This window comes from Gracilinanus agilis, chromosome 1 (genome assembly GCF_016433145.1).
Source record: "Gracilinanus agilis isolate LMUSP501 chromosome 1, AgileGrace, whole genome shotgun sequence".
NCBI classification, from domain to species: domain Eukaryota; kingdom Metazoa; phylum Chordata; class Mammalia; order Didelphimorphia; family Didelphidae; genus Gracilinanus; species Gracilinanus agilis.
Window position 1 is genome coordinate 569783172 of NC_058130.1, and position 21490 is coordinate 569804661.

General features: G+C 35.3%; 1 protein-coding gene across 1 annotated transcript in view; it reads left to right on the forward strand.

Annotated features, from left to right (window-relative positions):
• The window catches only part of CCDC102B (coiled-coil domain containing 102B), a 527613-nt gene that overhangs the window by 40782 nt on the left and 465341 nt on the right, over positions 1–21490 (forward strand). The window contains exon 2 of the mRNA XM_044658091.1: positions 10358–10392. The gene's annotated coding sequence lies outside the window, so the exon portion shown is untranslated. The remainder of the gene's footprint in view (positions 1–10357; positions 10393–21490) is intronic.

Below are 21490 nucleotides of genomic sequence, written 5' to 3' on the forward strand. Positions count from 1 at the left end.
GTATATATATATATATATATATATATATATATAACCACCAAGAATATGTAAAACATATTATTTCACCTCTGCCTTGATGCCATTTCCTCTAGTCTTTTCCCCTCTCCTGTCATCTTTTATATGGAATCTTCAGTCCTTTTCATGTCCTGGCTTCATTTTCATACAAATATCCTGAATCTACAGTGTTGTTGTTTCAAAACAAAAAACTCTTTCCCTCTCCTAGTTACTATCATATCACATTTAATATAACTTTTAAAAATCAATAATATGGCTATTGTTTGATTTAACTTATAATTTATTCCAAGAGTTCATAGCCAGAATTCAGTGGTTGCTGATGGTAACAAACTTAATATTAGCTAAACTAATTATCCATCAACTACTTTATAGAACTCGACATGATAATAATAAAATCTGTTTGAAAGTACAAAAGGTCTAGATTCTTTTTTTTAATATTTTTAAACCCTTAACTTCTGTATATTATTAGTTCCTTGGTGGAAGAGTGGTAAGGGTAGGCAATGGGGGTCAAGTGACTTGCCCAAGGTCACACAGCTGGGAATTGTCTGAGACCAGATTTGAACCTAGGACCTCCCGTCTCTAGGCCTGGCTCTCAATCCACTGAGCTACCCAGCTGCCCCCAAAAGGTCTAGATTCTTAATGAAAGTTTGATTCATATTTATTATGCCTTAAAAAAAAATTAAACTTGCCGTCTATCTTAGAATGAATACTGTGCGTTGGTTCCAAGGCAGAAGAGTTTTAAGGGCTAGGCAATGGGAGCTAAATGAGATGTTCAGGATCACTTAGTTAGGAAGTATTAGATTTGAACTGAAGACTTCCCATCTCTCTCAGTCCACTGAGCCACCTAGTTGCCCCCTGTCTTTTTTTTTAAAATGTTACTTAGAATAGAGACATTATAAAGTTCAATGGCTCAGTGAGAAATTATGAGGTGATAGACCTGGGTGCCCTCCCTAAATAAAAGATCTGGGAAGAGCAGTCCAATAGCCACTTCTTACCCTCTCCAATCAGAGAAAGGGAAAAGACCCTGGAAAGGGAGGGAAAGGCAGTGGAGAAAACTTAAAGAATTAAGGTGCTAACAAAAGATAAAATAAATACTTTTAAGTTTCATGCAATTGAATTGAAAGGCTTTTGCATCAAAAAATCATATGAGAAGGATATGAAAAAGAATAAAAGGTATTAACTGGGAGAAATTATGCTTCAAATGAGACAGCTAGGGGGCTCAGTGGATAGAGTCTAGGGCCTAGAGTCAGGAAGATATGAGTTCAAATCCAACCTCAGACACCTACTAGCTGTGTGATCCTGGGTAAGACACTTATCCTCTATTTTCCTTAATCCACTGGAGAAGGAAATGGCAAACCACTCCAGAACCTTTGCCAAGAAAATCCCATAAACCATACAGTTCATGAAGAGTTGGACATGGGTAGCTAAATGGTACAAAGAGTGTAAGGCCTGAAGTCAGGAAGATCTGATTTCAAATTAGGTTTCAGACATTTAGTAGCTTTATAACCCTGAGCAAGTCACTTAACCCTACTTGCCTCATTTTCTTCATTTTTAAGAGGAACTGGAAAAGAAAATGGTAAAGCATTCCAATATCTTTGCCATGAAAATCCCAAATTAAGTTCCAAAGTGTCATACACAATTGACAAACAACTAAAAAGCATATGCATCAAAGATCACTGAGAAGCATTTTGATATCCAAGATTTATGAGAAACTAAGAAAAATATTTAATATTTAGAACTAAAAAACTGACAAGTAGTCAAAATGGACTGTATTCAAAAGACAAAGGCAAACTTACCAACCATATGAAAGAATACTCCAAAGCAGTAATAATTAGAGAAATGCAAATCAAAAGAACTTTGAGGTTTCATCTCAAACTTGAAAAACTATTAATGGTGATGAAATATGTGAATGTTGGAATTACCTTCAAAGGTAGGCATGTTAAAATACTCTTTTTGGTTCTGTTAATTGAGGTAATCAATCTGTAAAGCAATTTGGAATTATGCTTGGGAAGCAATAAAATGTCTATAATCTTTGATCTTGAGTTCTAACAGGATACCTCACAGAAATCAGTGTGAGAAAGAGAGGATATACAAGGCATATTGGAAGTCTTAGTGTAGTTTTTAAGTTTTAATAACTCAAAACTGCACTATGATTTTTGAGACACCTTTTAAACACATATTGGTATTAGCAGATTTTGTAGTAGCAAAGAAACAAACTCAATGCCCATTGGTGGGGGAATAAAAAAAAGTGGCACCTGAATGCAATAGATTATCACAGTGATTTAAACAATGATGAATATAAAGAAATAAAACCAGGAAAGACTTATATAACTTGATGCAATAAAGTAAACAGAAATAGAAATATATGTCAGCTAGAGCAATATAAATGGAATAACAAACAAAAATGGATATTATATAATTTCAATGAAGTTTTTCTTTGAAGAAGTGACAAAATATACATTCCTTATTTGCAGAGGTGAAGGACTTTGGAATAAAACATTGCTTGTACTGTTAGACTCCATTGATGACCATTACTTAACAAACATTTTTTAAGTGCTTACTATGTGCCAGACATTATGCTAAGTGCTGCCATTTTGGTTCATTTTGCTAAACTTTTATTTCTTCCTCTTTTTAAATTCTTTTTTTTATAAGGTCTTACATGATTGATAGGAAGGGGTGTAGGAGTACATTCAGAAATTAATGTGTGTTATAATGAGATTAAGCTTAGTAGGGTAATAAGGTGGTTGTAATAAAGGAATAGGCTAGAGGTAATAGGGAAATTAAGGCAAGGTAAGGTTGTAATAGGAGATGAGGCAGATAAGGGACTAAAGGTAGTGTGAATAGGGATAAGGCACTGTGGATAGGGGTTTGTGGATCTCTAAGACAGTAAAGTAGATAAGAAGGTACAATGGTAAAAGTGGTAGATTGATGCGGTAGGAGAAGTAAGGGAATGACTGATTTTAGGGAATATAAACATGGAGATATAAAGAGTTGTAAGGGAGAGGATGAGATATTTTGGGCAAGCAGCTACAGACTGGGAGACACAGCTTGGGACACAGGTTTGAGTCAGAGACACTAAAGGGAAACAGACTGAGCCCTTCAGGTAGGAAGCGCACTTCTACAGACAAAGGTTAGGGCCAGCCAAGAATGGCTTGAAACTGACTAGGATTGTCTAGTCAGTTTCTCAGGTTCATCAAGGAAGAGTTCAGAGGAAGTATTGAGATTACACTTCCTCCAAAATGGACACCTCCAATTCCCTCAGGACCCAGAGAGAATGTTATTCCTTTCTCCACTTCTCCCTCTCTTATCAATCAACTAATGAATTAGCCAAAGATTTGTTTAAGTGACAAACAGGGTTTATTGAGTTTCAGGGTTGATTGTAAAGGACAGAGGGATACAAGGTAACTCTATCAGCTGCCTAGGGAAAGCTTCAGGTGGGGAAGGGAGACAGGAATGTGAGACTGAGATAGGACCTGCCTTAACTCAGCTCTGAGAGGTTTTGTAGCCTATAGGGTTAGGAAAGTTGGATACAATGATTCAGGAGATAATTTGTAACAAGGGTAAGCCCTATTTGACTACAGGGAAACAATGTCTACCAAGTTTGAAAGCTAACCCCAGATCTACCCTCCTTTCAAAAACCCTAAGAAATTTAGGAAGGGAAAATGATGATTGGGAATAAGGGAGGTTAGGGAGATTCAAAGGAAATAGTTAAGCTAACAAATTTTAAGAGAAAGCTGCAGAATATAGGCCAGGTTTTCAGTCCAAAGAATAGAGCTCAGTTGACCCTTCTGCTCTCATAGAGTTCCCAGGGTCAACTGTCTAACCTCAGGATTCTAAACCCTTTTCAACTGTCAGAAACTCTGCAGACAGACTTTTGCAGGGTTGATATGCACCCCTTTGCACTACATGTGATGTAAAAACAAATGCATCAATAAAATATCAGAAAAATTGTTCTTGGAAAAATATTTCAGAAAGAATTTTGCAAAAAGATCCCAGTATGATCATAAAGTTTTGAGATTAATTTGAGTAATCCCATGTAAACATAAGTATAATTGTGGCTTATATCTTAAAATAATATTTTACTTCACAAAAAGTAAAAATAAAATTATGAAAATTCATTTAATTTTTGATATATACAAATTAATATTTTGAATTGAAAAGTCTTTAAAGAAATTTCTCTTGTCAGTAACAATTCTTTAAGGAATAAATTAATGATAAAGTTTAGTTCATTTGAAAATCCTTTCAAATTAAATTTCTTATTTTATCTATACATAAGAAAATTTAATTTATCTACTTACACTGATTGTTTGGAATGCTTATAAGGATAAATATATTAATTTAAAAATAATATAACAGTGAATGATTCAATTTAGTCACTTTACTATGAGTATTATATTGTAATGAAAGTATTTAAATGAAAACTTTGCAATGCTGCATTAGGCAAAGGATTTTGAAATGAAGAACCATAATAGTTCTGAAAACAATGATGATCCTACTTGCAGCAGAGCAAGATCTTAAGCATTAATCTTTTGGTCTAGGGCAATATGTATATAGATGGATTCTATTAATTATCTGTGTGGTACCAGGGGAAAGAAACATTTCATCATGAACATTTGGGAGAAGCACACTTGACAGACTTAATACAATGTTCAAAATAAAGACCATGACATTGAGGAACTAAAATGAATCACAGCACATCAGTCTTTCCAGGAGAGAGCCTAGAAGAAAGGAAAAGAAATGGTCTGGAGAATGGGAAAGTAAGTCAAGCTTTAACCATGGGGAAAGAGTATTTGGGCACTAGGCCTCCTGAGAACGAGGCAAAAAGGGCTGAAATGGAGAATATGGGGGTTACAGAAGAAAGAATTAACTATTTTCCTAGGAAAATCGTGTCTGTAAGTCATTTTAAACATCTGTATCAAATTTCTTTTTTCTGAAATGGAAAACAAAAAGAATAGAGGCAAAGAGGTGGGGTGCAGTTGGGCTACATAAGCACAGATGCTAAACTGTAACCAATCATCACTAGAAACAAGTCAACATATGTTCTAATTGATGATGGTCATGCCAAATAGAGTGTCATGCAGACTGCTAACCATGTCAGATGTGATTATGAAGGACTACACTAGTTATGAGATGATTAAATTAACTTACAGTTGGAAGATTAAATGGAGTTTAGTTGAATTTAATGAAAATGAACTGAATTTCAGTAAAAAGTTATGAAACTGAATTCAACAAAAAATCCCATCAAATAGATTCTAAATACAGAGTCTTATGCAATGTTTATAGCAAGTTAAATAAAGAAGAAAAAATGGTATTAAAGAATGCTGGTGAATTTCCTTTTACTAACAATAAGTAGCATTTATATATTCTCTAGGAGTTGCTATTACCCTCAGTTTATAGTTAAAGATGCTGAGGCTGAAAGGTTAAGCCAATATTAAAAAACATTTATTAAGTGCCAACTACATGCCAGGCACATTATTTGGTGAGGTGGCACAGTGGATAAAGTGCTGAACTGGAGTCAGGAAGATCATGCCTTAGTTACTTACTAGCTCTGTGACCTAGATCCTAGGAATTTCACTCAAACATTGTTGCCTCATTTTCTTATCTATAAAATGAGCTGGAGAAGAAAATGGCAAACCACTCTAGCATCATTGCCAAGAAAACCCCAAATTAGAAAAGTCAGAAACAACTGAAATGACCCAACAGAAAACAGTAACAATGTGTTGCCAGATACTGTGTGCTGATATAAATAAAGGTAAAAGACAGCCCCTGCCCTCAAAGAAGTCACAATCAAATGGGGAGAGACAACACTTAAAAAGAAGCTGAAAAGGGGAAGTAGAGGGTACCAAGTTCAGGGAAACGATGAAGTCCATCAGTCAGGTGGTAAATTGCCCTGCCTGCTCTCCTTAAATGCAAGATCTTGGAAGAGCATTACAATATCAATTTTCACCCCTTCAACCAAAGGGAGAGGGAGAGAGAGAGAGAGGTGGGGAAATCCTTGGGAAGGGGCTAGGCACTTTTCCAAAGCAAGAATAGGAAGGATGCATGCAAATATAGGCATATAGATCACGTGGTTCTGTCAATGATCAAGGATCTGATTGAGAATCACATATACACATACCTGTATTATATATAGATATAGAAATATACAAAAAGATTATTCTTTATCACTATCTCTGTCTCTCTGTCCTTCCCTCCCCGCCACTCTTTTTCTCTCCCTATTCTTTCTCATCACCATTATTAATTTATATAGGAACCACTGAAGCTTTCCAGGAATTTAGTATAGGGGATATGTGAAGGGGGAATGATGGGAATTAGAAAATAAAATGAAAAATGGTTTTGTGTATACTCTTCTCATTAAAAATGAGCAAGTCTTCAGCAAGAGTTAACCATTTGATTCACACAGGTAAAGAAGAGGTAAATAAAATTCAGTCATTCAATATTAAGACCTGAGTACCTCCCATTAAGAAAGATGATTCTGTAGCTGTTTTTCCTCCAAGATCTACCTTTTTGTGTGATAACTAGGAAATCAGTAAACTTTGAGACCTGCTCCTAACAGAGCTGAAAAGGTGCTGACTAGCTCAGAGGCTTGTTGACTCAGTGGATCTCTAAAAATAGACCTCTTTAAGAGGAGTGACACATCTCCAACAGGGCTAGAGCAGAACTTCAGAGAACTGCCCTGACAGAGAGCCGAAACAGCAGAGAGGAATGCTATGACCACTATAGAGAGACGGGAGGCAATCAGCCCTGCAGCAGAAGCTCAGTAAATGACAGCCACTGAGGCAGTGTGTAAAGTGACAGCAACAGAGTGGTAAGCTTTTAAGTCTTGTATAGGAGTTCAACACATATTGAAATAGTGGAGTCAAGGGGCTTTCTGGACTATGCCAAGGAATTATAAGAGTTGAAGCTCAGAAACAATGAGGCCCATTTGGCTACAGGAAAGTGGAGCCATGAGAATTCAAGGAGAAATGTTCTAGCTAAATGCAAGATAGCACTGCAGCTTCAACCAACTTTTGCCCCAAGGATATTTTCCAGAGATTGGTATTAAAAGAAAGTCCTAGGGAGGCTGGAAGGAAGAGTAAGAGTGGTAAAATTGCTTAACTTCCCTGTTTCTAATTTTTCTGAGCTGTCCCAATTAAATACTTTCTTATCTGATTCATGATCTCTGTTTGTTCTTTAAGTAGAATATTGACAACAACTGAGTTCTTGGGCCAAAAAGTATCCCAGGTTTCAACCTAGTTATACATGGTAATTCCGAAAAAAAATGTAACATTTGGGTTATTTGTGGGAACGATAAGTAAAGTAATTTATGTATTATGGTTTCATTTTGCTTACCTCCAAAAGTTTTTGCCTAATGACTATTATAGCTTTGATATGACTAGAAAGTTCTAATGCAAGAATTCAAAATCATACACAACCTGTGTGAGAAAGGACTGGATAAGCAATAAAAAAAAATCCAGGTCCTAATATTATTATTTTTTTAAACCCTTACCTTCCGTCTTGGAGTCAATACTGTGTATTTGCTCCAAGGCAGAAGAGTGGTAAGGGTGGGCAATGGGGATCAAGTGACTTGCCCAGGGTCACAGAGCTGGAAAGTGTCTGAGGCCAAATTTGAACCTAGGACCTCCCATCTCTAGGCCTGGCTCTCAATCCACTGAGCTACCTAGCTGCCCCCCTAATATTATTTTTGATACTAGCTATCTTAAAACCTTCATCGATTCACTTAGTTTCTTTGGACTTTAGCTTCAATTATAAAGAGAGGATAAGACATAGTTGACCTCTAAGGTTCAGTGTTGGACTATATGTTTTTGCCTCTTAATTATATCCTTATATAGTCATTTTGCATTAGAAGATAAAGATTTTGTTTTGGAGTCAGGAAGCTTTTAGCTTTGAGTTTGGCTCTGTATTTGATATAAACTGACTGTGTGACCCTGGGAATATCACTGAACTTCCCTTATCCCAGGAAATTCTTTAAGACTATATGTTTCACCTATTGGAATTGAGCATCGCCTACAGGGAGGATGGGAGGAGGTTTGGGGGGAGGGAAAGAACATGAATCATGTAATCATGGAAAAATATTCTAAAAAATAAAATAAAACAAACAAAAAAGACTATATGTTTCACAATGATATATGTATAACCCAGTGGAACTGCTTCTCGGATTCGGGAGCGGGGAGGAAAGAGCTGGTGGGGGGAGTGGATCATGAATCATGTAATCATGGGAAAATATTCTAATTAAAAAAAGACTATATGTTTCAGAGAAGGTAGCAATAGGTATGAATAAAGGAAATTATTCATGGAGAACTCCAAATACTAATGAAATTATAGGCTTAGTTAAAAAAATACTCTACTTGAATTTTAGATATATGGACACCAGGCCCAGGAGGGTGTCACAAGCTCACCAGAAGACATTCACTCTACTCTAAATATTTACAATCAGGGTTTTCATGCTTTCTTTTATTTTTTCCAATGCACATAATTAAAAAAGCCAAATAAATTTTATAAACTAGCAAAGGGGGAAAAAAAGAAAATTTATTTCTTAAATGAAATAAAATAAATGATAATATTTTCTTCACTAAATCTAACTCTTTCTATAATTCTATTATACACTTGCATATGTATATATGTGTATATGTGTATGTGTGTATATACATGTGTGTATATTCATATATTTCTCCACACAGAACCTAAACAGAATGTTACTTTTTATAATGTATTTTATAACTTGATAGTTTTAAAAATAACTTTTATAATCATTATAATAACTTATCTTGACATGAAACATCTCTGGGCAACTTGTCTCTCCTTGGGTTTGGAGTTACAAAAATCTCTTCTTTCCTGCCAGATTATGTTAACTTCCCTAAGAGATCTCTTCTTTTTTTCCTTTGTAATGGTATTCAAGAGAATCACCTTCTCAGTTTTCAAATCTCTCTAAGATTCTCCATGCAGAATAGCTGCCAGGAAAGCAGGAAAAGAAAGGCATAAACAATCAGATACAGCATTGTTTTCTACATGTGGAAATTTCCGTACTTGTCTTCTATCCATAAAGAAGCATTTCTGGACTTTACTCTTCAAGAAAAAAGTAGAATAACTCCTTTCCTTTTCCACCTCTCATTTCATTTCTATATTTAAAGTGGGCAATTCTTGCCAATTTTCATATTCCTAATTAACAACTTCTCAACTTGTTCCATTAATAATAAATAGGCTTCATAGCTATTCTATGTTTTTTAGAAAGATTTCTTGAAGTTATGGTATACATTACAAGCCAGCAAATTGAAAATTAAATAGAAAGCAAACTCATTTCATCACAAATACTAAAGACAGGTTTGGACATAGCATTCTTTTCTTCTTTGACTGTGTTGTTAAACAGAATCTTGAAACATTCTCCAAAAAAAAATTCAACAGTTTTTGGAAAAAAAAGTTACTCTATCACTCAACAATCATTCTTCTTCAGCTCTCATGCATGTCCTCTTTTGGAAACGAATGACATTCATTTGCAAAGGAATACTTAAAGATGAAAATATAATTATAGTCTTTAAAGATCAATTTTAGTCCTTCCAATTCAATTGAAATAGTGTCAAAAAAACAACAACTCATGAATGTGGAAAAAACATAGAAAAAAGATTAGGGACAATATCACAAAATGGAAACTATTCTTAATATTCCAACAAATAATATCCATAAATGCTCCTGCATTTTGAAAAGCTTAAGTAGTCCCAGATGTTTCGAGAAAGAAATGATGGCGATGGGCAGACTCCCCAGAATAGTTCATTTGAATTGAAGTGAAGGGAAAGAAGAAAAAAATAATTCTACAAAATGTTTACAGATCCAAAGGGTAGAATAAGGGAGAGTAGACAATTTAATGGGGAAAACTAAGATTAGTAAATAAGCTAGGTTACTACAGCAGTTAGAATTAACTGCTCTGAAATTGCTTTGGATCACAGTTAAAATTAGATTCAGTACAGACTCTTTTCCAGTGAAAGGATTTTTCAACAGAATGCTAATGAATAGATAGAAAAGGCTGATGTAAGTGGACTGTTAGTATAATCAGTAGTCGAAGTGGTAACTATGTGAGAGTACTTCAGGATTACTGGTAAAGAAGAATGAACTGTTTGCCTAGCTTTAAAAAGCTTATATCTTGTGAAATTTAAAAATAAGTCCTATGACTAAGGTAATGAGATGGCAAGGTAGAAGTTTTTCTCTTCTGGAGGAAAATAAAGTATATTTTCAAATTTGTAATTTGTTTACACAGAAACAGAGAAGGCAAAGTCAATCTGGGAAAAAAATCATGAAATAGGCAGTGTTCTTCTCCCATACATCCAAATTTCTCTGTTTTTTCTTCCAGGTTTACCCTGCCCCGGTTGCTAAGAGAACTTTCAGGTAGTGGATACCTTTATTCTTTCTTTATTGATACTTTCCATCATCTGCTGTGGAGTGAGTCATAGTAGAGGAGAAAAGGAAACCACTTATGTTGAAGTTTAAATAACTAATAATAATAGATAAACCTACTGTTTTACTTCTCTCAGGTAAATTTGTGTTTCCACATGGGAAAAAATTCCTGTTTAATGATAGCCAAAAGGGACACAATTCCAATTATAGAATTTTGGACATTATGATAAAACTGCATTTTATTCTTGACCAACCTCTTCTCCTTCTAGTCAATATGAAGGTTTATATGTAACCAATATAAAGAAACAACCACAGGAAATACAATTGCAAAGGGAAAACTAAAAGTCATGTACAGAATGTCTTAGAGATTAAAGGGACATAATTGCCAAACTGTATCAAATATTAACTAAAAATCTTATCCTGAGACCTCATGCTAAATCAGGGGAAGTCATTTACATTTTGCCATCAGGGCCCTTTGTTCCTGTGACATGGAAACCCCAGGTAAGCTCCAGACACCAGCATTAAGATCAGCAGAACAGCAAATGGTGCTAATAACTTTAAGATGATATTAATGAACTGACTCCAAAGTACCACAGAGCAGTTAGTCTGTTCCCCTTCAAGCCCTATTATGGGACTCCAAACTTCTGCTCTCCTTCCCCACAGCGTTCTTTCTCTGTTTAGGTCCATGCTGCCTTGTGCTCCCAACTTGAATCCATGGTTATGTGAGTTACTTTCTGTGCATTTCCTCTTCCAAACTCTCTTTGCCTCACTGCCTACCTTACGCCACCTCTCCATTCCCATCCTCGTGCAATTAAATTCCGTGGTCCCCCTTTCGTCTCTTATCTCTGTGCTTTCTGTGCTGTTCTCTTCTGCTCTCTCTGTCTTTTATTATAAAAGTGTGATTGAGGCCTTATTTTCCTTGCTACAATCATGATTTTTCCTACTGAGTATCCAAAGCTCCAGGCATGTCTGCCCTTATTTTATAATTCCATAAATCAATGAGCAATTCAGGCATTTTCAAGCTATTAGAAGAATATATATATATATATATATATATAATTTTTTTCAAATGACAGATATCTTTTCTTATTAATTTCTCTATTTTTCACAGTAACTAGAACACAGTAGACATTTAGTGTAATTTTGTTAAGTAGAGAATGTTAAGTAGATCATAAGAGAGTGTAACTTAAGGAGACTGGGAAGCTGTGATCTAATAAAGCATCAGGATCCCTTTTGTGAGTACAAAGTTAAGAATTTCGGTAACAGAGAGAAGACAGTTAACCTAATTAGAGAAACCAAAGAGAAAATATAGTGATAAAGAGTAAAAATTTTGTTTTCCTTTTGTACCCTCAGCCTTGGATTTTAAAGGGAAAGTTTCATATTGAGTTTGAAAATAGCTCATTATCTGAGTCTCACCCTCTGATTGAATTAAGGACAAAAACCGATGCTTATATGTCAGCAAACTAAGATAACAAGGACACATGCACACTCTGGGGGGATACTTTCTGGTGCCAGGAAGATGCACTTGTCCTGCTTGACTCCTGGCATCTGGAAAATTGACCTCTGATGTGGACTGTGTACAGAGTCTGCCAGATCAGAGGGACTTGGAAAAGTTTGGGCATAAAAAGGAAGTAGGTTGGGGGCAGCTGGATAGCTCAGTGGATTGAGAGTCAAGCCTAGAGATGGGAGGTCCTGGGTTCAGATTTGACCTCAGACACTTTCCAGCTCTGTGACCCTGGGCAAGTCACTTGACCCCCATTGCCACCCTTACCACTCTTCCACCAAGGAGCCAATGCTCAGAGGTTAAGGGTTCAAAAAAAAAAAGGAAGTAGGTCTCTTTGGTTAGGATTTTCAGAGTGAGATGGAATTCTTGGAAACTGCTCCAGAGCCTGGTGGAGGATTGGTAAGGGAATGGCCAGCCACAAGTGGCAGGAGGCCTTTTCTTTCTGTCACCTGCTCTTTTAAGTTATTTAATAATTATGAATTTATATGAGGCCTCTCTCCAGAGAATTTTAATCTTAACAACTCATAACTCATTCACATTTCTTTGATCTTGATCTTCTCTGAGGCAGGAAGCAATAGGATTGTCATGTTTGCTTCCTGTCATTGGAGAGTCTTCAAAGGCATGAGGGGCTGGCTGATAACTGAAATGTGTACTACTCTCCTTCTCTGCCCCACACTTACCCAAAGTAGGGCATTCATCTCTATCAATAAAGAAAGATTCACACACCAATGGACTTTGGGGCAGAGATTATTACTAGCAACTTTAGTTCCCAAAGATTTTTTGGTAACATGAAATGTTAACAAAAAAATGAGATGATACAAAAAAATAGATGACATGGTAGGGATTGCTGATACATCAATCAATCAACAAGTATTTATTAATTGCCTATAATATGACAGGCCAAGTTAGGCACTAGGAACTCAAAGAAAAAATCTTTGTCCTCAATGCCTTTATGCTTTTAGAGGCAGATGTGAAGAGGAATTATATTTCAGACATGAGTAGTAGCATTATAAAGGCATCAAAGGTCATATATGAGGAATAGCAAGAAGTCCAGATTAGCTATATTATAAAGTGCACAGAAGAGAATAAAACATAATAGTCCTGGAAATATATGTTGGAACCAGATGGTAAATGACTTAAAATGCTCTTTTGAAAAGTTTATATTTGATCCTAAAAGTAATAGGGAGCCACTAGAGTTTATTGCAGAGGAGAAAAATATATTCAGAGTTGTGCTTCAGGAAAATATTTTTTGTCAAGTGAATACAGGATGGATTGGAGATAGGAGGCAATGGAAGGACCAAGATAAATTTGGAGGTTATTTGACAAGGTTCAGTTAAGGAGGAATAGAACCAGGGAAATGGGTATCTGAGTGGAGAGATAGACTTAAGTATGAGATGTCATAAAGGAAGAACAGAAAAGTTGGCAACCTGATAGATATGTGAAGGGAGGGAGAATGAGGAATTGAAGATAATTCAAGGGTTGTGGACCTGGGTAATCTGAAAGGGGTGAAGTGGAAGATAATGAATTCTATTTTTTTTAATCCTTATATTATGTCTTATAATCAATACTGTGTATAATGGTTCCAAAGCAGAGAATGGTAAGGGTTAGGCAATGGGAGTTGAGTGACTTGCCCAAGGTCACATAGCTAGGTAATATCTGAGGACACATTTGAACCCAGGACCTCCTATCCCCAGGTCTGGCTCTCAATCAACTGAGCCACTCAGATTCTTCCTCTTTTTATAATTCTATTTTAATTGTGCTAAGGTTGAGATATCTTTGGGACATCCAGTTTGAGATTTCCAATGAATGTGATGTGATGTGTTGGTGATGTGAAACAGGAAATCATTAGAGAGACTAGGGTTTAACCATGTTGAATATTTGAGTAGTGAATTCAGTGTCATCCACAAACATATTTTCACTGATTCATATTTTTGTTGCATGCGAATATATGTGGATCATTCTTTTATCTATTAAAAAATAAAACATATTTCTTCCCTTTCACTAGGAATAGGGGATAGGGGCTAGATCTGAGATTTCATTGACACGGAGCTCCTGAGAAAACTCCATAGGAAATCCCTTCTAACAGTTCATTCATTTTTGGCAACATTACCTTCTTAGAAGATTACCTGGAACACAGAGAGATTAAATGACTTTCCAGGGTCACGTAACCAGTTTATGTTAAAGGCAGGGACTTGAATCTAGGTCTTTCAAACCACAACAGTAGCTCTCTAACCATTATGTATGCTATCTGTCCCCATTCACTACTTGGTTTTAATTTTTAAAAATCATGCTTGCATTTTGGGGTGAAATGCATTAATGAATATAATATATTTCTTTTGAGGCTTGGTATAAGGATTGGATATATGATTTAAATGATAGAGGTAACTACAAATGCCAATCAATCCTTTTTTTAAAACATGTTTTTAGAGAACAGAGAATTTAAATAACTTGCTTAGGGCTACAGAGTATATGACAGGTCTTCTTGATTCCCAAGCCAGCTCTCTCTGTACTTGGCCAGATTGTCTTTCTCTTTTAATAACTATTAGAAAGATGTTAAGAATAATTTAGTCTTCCAATAGAACACACTGACTTTTTAAATGGTGCTTGAGGATAGGTAGAGATAAGTTGAGCTTCTTTTGTAAAATGATCTAATGGAAAAACAATTCTTCATACTCAAGCTGCTTAACCACCAACATCATGTTAAACAAATACACTTACATGATCTATGACTTGTTCTGTAGAAAATAGTGGCAAATTGTATTAAATCCAAGAGTGTTTCAAAACAGAGTTTCTCTGGAAAACATGCCTTAGAAAATAGATTTATTCTATTACATTTGATTTATTTTTCTTTCAAGATAATATAGTAAACAAAATATATTCAGAGGAACTCTTGCAAAATTTACCTGAATTTTTATGATTCTTTTTGTTTGCAGATGTATTTCTTTAAAAAAAAACTCATGAGAAAAGAGGTAGAGTATCTTAAGACATAAAAAGGCACACTACTTTGCACATAGTAGGTACTTCATGAACACTGGCTAAATTAAATTGTCTAACTGAAATGCTGGGTTTGACTTCTGGATTCTGTGCACTTAAATATGAAGAAGATTTTTGGATAGTGAAGTCAGGTACATGATATATATATACATATATATGTATATATATATATATATAGTCAAATATCTGGTAGTAAATTGTTAATTGGCCAATTCCAGGCGGNCATGCCTTAGAAAATAGATTTATTCTATTACATTTGATTTATTTTTCTTTCAAGATAATATAGTAAACAAAATATATTCAGAGGAACTCTTGCAAAATTTACCTGAATTTTTATGATTCTTTTTGTTTGCAGATGTATTTCTTTAAAAAAAAACTCATGAGAAAAGAGGTAGAGTATCTTAAGACATAAAAAGGCACACTACTTTGCACATAGTAGGTACTTCATGAACACTGGCTAAATTAAATTGTCTAACTGAAATGCTGGGTTTGACTTCTGGATTCTGTGCACTTAAATATGAAGAAGATTTTTGGATAGTGAAGTCAGGTACATGATATATATATACATATATATATGTATATATATATATATAGTCAAATATCTGGTAGTAAATTGTTAATTGGCCAATTCCAGGCGGAAATGGAATAATTCATGACCAAACTGAGTTCGGTCAGTAGTTCAGCCTTACTTTAACAAGCTTAGTTTACTAAACCAAGCATCTTTTAAAACATAACTACTTGGACCATTTGAACTTTCTGTAGTAAGAAAGCCTACTTCATTTTTCTCTCTCTAGTTGCATATGTCCTTTCCCTCTAGCTTGCTGCTAATTAATGGACAGATAATTCACAGTTAAAATAAATTATAGGTTTTGCTTTTCCCTAGTAGTCAATTTGTTGTTTTCTTTTTGTTAAATATTCTTTTGAATTTTTATTGAAACAAAGGAAAGAAATTGTGACAAGGCAATGACTAGGAGGTCCATGAAACAGGATGAAAATATTGTCAGATTCATATTGACAATAACACAGATAGTGAGGAAAATCCCAGTGCCTCTGTGATTAAAATTATTATATTTCATAAGTAAGGCCACAGAGTTACATTACTTGATTTTTAGATAGGTCTTTATAAGTTACAAAGGTCTTTACATCTACTGTCACTCATATTCCCAACTCCATAAAGTATGCAGTACATTATTAAGTCCACTTTATAGATTAAAGAAATAAGGTTGGGAGCAGTTAGTTGACTTTCTCGAGGTCACAAACTGTATAGAAGATGAGACTCAGAGCCAGGTTTTAAGATCATAGATTTTATAAATGGGAGGAATCTTAAAGTTCATTTAATACAATTTTTTTTAATTTTAAATGAAGAAATGAGATATCGAAAACTTAAATAATTTGCCTGAAGTTATAAAAGCATCAAGCTGCAGAGGTGGGTTTTGAACTGTGGTGCTAGGACTCCAAGAGATTCCTTGGTGCTTTCTATGGCATCATAAATCTTCCAGTTCTACAACCTGTGCTCTTTACATTGTACCGCAGCTGCCTCTGATAATTGCCTGTACCCTATTAGGGTAATTCTTGCCTTAATCTCATTAAAAGTGTACTCACTTTGCTCAAATATTCCTAAAATAGTTTGACTGGATCATTTCTTTGCCCCCTGCCATTGACTTTTGTTGTTCAGTCATTTTCAGCTGTGCCAAACTCTTTGTAATTCATTTGGAGTTTTCTAGGTAAATATACTAGAGAGGTTTCTCATTTCCTTCTCCAGCTCATTTTATACATAAGGAAAATGAGGCATACATAAGGAAAATGAGTGATTTGCTCAGGTCATACAACTAGTTAGTGTCTGAAGATGGATTTAGGTCTTGACTTTAGGCCCGGTACTCTATCCATTATACCATCTAGCTGCCCAATCCTTGCCCATCTATTTTTATTATTATCTGTATAAAGGCTATTTTCCTCTGTACAATTTGTTTTCTTTTATTTCATTTTTGTCTTTTTACCCCACGTATGAGGTATAGTATCTTACACATAGATAACTCTTAAATGACTGATGGGTTGAGCTGAATTGAATGAAGAGTGAAGCTTTATTGCAAAACTAACTGATCATCTGAAATTATGTGGGAATATGGGAGGTTGAGTTGGTAGACAGAGATGTCAGTAATGTCTTTTTTTCTCTTTTCCTCTCTAATCTCACTTTTTTGTGGATTAGACTACTCCTTTCCTTGGAGAGTAATTTTTTTCCCTCTTAATCTGTCCCTTCTGGAAGAGTAGTTTTCTTTTAAAACCAGGCACAGGAAATTGCAATTATCTCATTCTGTGCCTATCCAACCACTTAACTTCACAGTCCTAGTGCTACCTCAAAGTTAGAGAGACCTTGGTGAATATATTCTCTCTGCCCATGGAAGTTTTTAAAAGCAAATCAATAACTCCCTTTTCAGTCCCAAGCTTCTAATGAGATTATACTCTAGCAAAAACAGACATTTTAATAATAGTTTATTGGAGATATTGGTGAGATTAATTCAACAGACCTTGGCAACTGATTGGATAGGAGGCAGGGAGGCGAGATTGGTGAGCAGTCTAGGATAACTTCTAGGTTGTGAGGTAGAAATATTGGGAATATGATCTTGCTCTGTATAGGAATAAAGGAGAAAGAGGTGGGGGAAGTTAAGTAAAAAAGATAAGTTCATTTTGGGACAAGTGTAGTTTAAGATATCTACTGGATATCTAGTTGGAGATACAAGAATAGAGATCAGCATAAAAGTCAGGATAAGAGAGGTGGATTTGTCATCAACATAGAGATGATAATTAAATCCACGGGAGCTGATGAAATAACCAAATGAAGTAATGTAGAGAAAGAAAAGAAAAGGTCATCGGACAGAACCTTGAGGGATATACACGAATAAAGGATATGATATGGATGAGGACACAGCAAAGGAGACTTTCCTGCAAAGGACAGTCAGCTTGGTAGGACAGTGGTGTCTACAAATCTAGAGAGAAGAAAGCACAAAAGAGGAAAGGTTGGTCAATGGTATCAAAGGCTTCTCTGGTCTAGGAGAATGAAGACTGAGGAAAGGCCATTGAATTTGGTAATTAAGGAGTTTTTGGTAACTTTGGAGAGAATAGTTTTAGTGGAATGATAAGTTTTGAAACTAAAGTATAAGGAAGACTAAGTGGAGGTCCCTATTGTGTATTCTTTTTTTAGCTACAAAAGATAGAAGATATATAGACAGCAGTTAGTAGAGATGGAAGGTTCAATAAAGGTTTTTTTCAATATCAAGATGGATATATTTGTAGGAAGTCAGGTATGAGAGACCGAAAACAAGTGATGAAAGGGATGACAGGATGATTGGGGTTGTGGGGAGATAGGATGGAGTAAAATTGCTTGAATAAATAGAGGGACTATATATAAGATATATATTTAAAATATATACATATATACTATAAATATAAGATATAAAGAATAAGGCTATTTCATTTGAGACATGGCTGTGAAGGAGGAGATAGTGGTAGAAGGTATATAATTGATAAGAGATGAGGAAGAGGGGAGTAGATGTAGCTCATGGAAAATGATCTCCAATTTTTTTTTCTGTAAAATGTGAGGCAAGAAAATTAGGTGAGAGGGTGGGGGAAGAGAAGGCCATTGAAAGTTTAAGGAGAGATAAAAATATTTGAGAGAGCTATTGTGAGTTAATAAAGGAGCTATGGTAGGGTTGCCTAGTAGCATTTGAGATTTTGTAATATAAATCTGTGTTAGATCCAGCCAGAATAATTGCATGATTTTCTCCACAATCATCCAGCAATATATGTGGGGTAAAACGAGAGAGTAGCCCAGACAGCACAGCATCTATGAGAACCAGCCGAACTTGCAGCAGCCCAACACACCACAACTCTGCCAAAGGCAACAAAGGGGCAGAATGCATTGGAGCCCAGCCCAAGCCACCATACATGAGTATAGAAGGCAGAGAAAACAGGAAGCTCTGCACTCCTGCATGACAGTGGAGCCCTAAGCCTCAAGGGAGCAAGGAGGGGAACTGAGTACACCACAGGAAATTCCACACTTCCATGTGGCAGTAGAAGAGTAGAGGCTTGAGGCAGGAGAACCCAGAGCAGAGGATCAGCCCAATCCACGAAACAACAGGGGAATGACTAACACAGGAAGCTGATATATAGTTTGACAAAATAGCTGCAAACCTCTTGAAAGAAAATCAGCCAGTCCACCTCCTTGACAGAAATAACTAAGAAACAAAGACAACCAAGCCCACTCCAAGTATAAAAGAAAAGTACTCTGAAAGATTGAAACAATGTGCCCTCTTCCCAAGGAACAGAGAAGTACCTCAATACATAGATAAGATAATGGTGGAAAAACAACCAGAAAAATGAGCAAATGAGAAAAAACAAACAAACAAAAAACTATCTTAGAAATTTACCTTAGTGGCAGGGAAGACCAAAATATGAACTTGAAAGAGGACAACAATACCAAAAAGGAAGAATGTGAATCTTCAAAGGAAAATGTGAAAGAATGTTGGGCCTCAAAAGAATCCTTGGAAAAACTTGAAAAGAAGTTAAAAAATAATAAGGGAATTGAGAAAAAAAACTCTCAAGAGCTGGGGAAAATATTCAGTGAAGAAATCAACTCCCTAAAAACTAGAAGAGGTCCTAAGGAAAGAGAGGCTCAAAAATACAACGAAGAAAATTATTCTGTAAGGAATAGAATGTAACAGATGGAAATGAAGGGAAAAATAGTTTGAAGAAAACAACTCTTTAAAGAATAAGATTGGCCAAATGGAAAAAGAAACATAAAAACTCAAGGAAGAAAATAACGTCTAAAAATTAGAATTGGACAAACAGAACTTAATGAAATGACATTCAGTGAACTTTGTAGATATGTATCTTATAATATTAACCTGGCATAAAATATGTTTTAGTGTTTTGGTTACTCAGATATCAATTTTTATTTTTTTAATTTATTTTTTAAACACTTACCTTCTGTCTTAGAATCAATATTATGTATTGGTTCCAACGCAGAAGAGTGGTAAGGGCTAGGCAATGGAGAGTCAAGTGACTTGCCCAAGGTCACGTGGCTAGAAAGTGTCTGAGGCCAGGTTTGAACCCAGCACCTCCCATCTCTGGGCCTGACTTTCAATCCACTGAGCCACCCAGCTGCTCCCCAGATATCAATTTTTAAAAGCTACTTTCTATTCCATTTGACTTGAGGTTAAAAGTGGGGTCCTATTATTTTTTATCCCCTTTGCAATTCTTCCACTATTTCTTTTACTAGGTTTAAATCCTATATGACAGAAAAAAATCTTCTACAAGTTATTTTTCATAGTCAAACATACAGACTATCTATCTGACTGGAAAGCTAGGTCATGCAAAATGAGTCCATGCCAGAGTAGAAAGATGAAAATAAATGTGATAAATAGTGAACAATCTAGGTATATACACATATAGTAAATGTCTGAGGGCAGATTCAAACTCAGGAAGATTATTACCCATTGTACCAACTATCTTTCCTTTATTTCATTTTACTAAATCCCCCAAAAGAAAATGACTGGCAAGACAAACATCTTTGCCAAGTTGCCTCAAAGAAATGAATACTAGTCATATGCTTTGTAAAAGCATCACCACTCCATTTCTCCAAATTGCATTCAAATATGAAAAATTCTATCAAAATCTATTTTTTAGACATTCTGGGCTATCTGTCCAATACTTCTTTTGTGTTGGACTATTGTTAAACAATGAGCCTACTAATAATAATCTTGAAGCCCCATAAAAATACCATGTGGTTTTCCAGAAAATATGCAGATCTACATTTATTAGTGTAGAAATATTACAAATATATGACCACAATAGCTAATGAGCAAAATGCCCACTTTGTTGTTGTTTGTTCTTACTTCATAGTTTTATTTATATGGTTCAACTGCTCTTTGTAAAGCATAGATTGGATCAGAAAAATGTAGTACAAAGAGACATTTTGAAACTTTAAATTTTGCATATGAAAAATAAAAAATGGTCAAAATGAGGTGGATTTTGAAATCAGTGGAATATTTTCTTAATATGTAAAGTTCTCTTTGCAATTTCAATTGAGTAACAAAAGTACGTCAGCCTGTCCCCTGGAGGTAACTTTCTTTGTAAATAGAGCCCTCATATTAAACATAATTATGCATATTATGTTTCTTTCAAGGACATTGAATTAGTACTGTTAATCTATTACTTGACCTTGTGAATATTTTTTTAATACAAGGAAATGAAAATGTGAAAAAGAACAAACAAACCAATAACTGACCTTGTTGATAGTCAAAATAGACAATCTAATGAAAGGACAAATTAGCTAACAAATTAAAAACAAAAGGTAAAATGTGTTTGATTATTAAGCACCAAAAACTATTTTTAGTATCCAAGCACATGTGATAACAAACATTTGCAGAAGACACAAAGCTGGGATGAAGAGATTGTGTGTGTGTGTGTGTGTGTGTGTGTGTGTGTGTGTGTGTGTGTGGTGATTATGACAGACCATAACCCTGGGCTGATTTAATTATTTGTGATTTAATGGGGCCAATTGTAAGTTCTCACACCTTAGTGAAAAAAAAATCG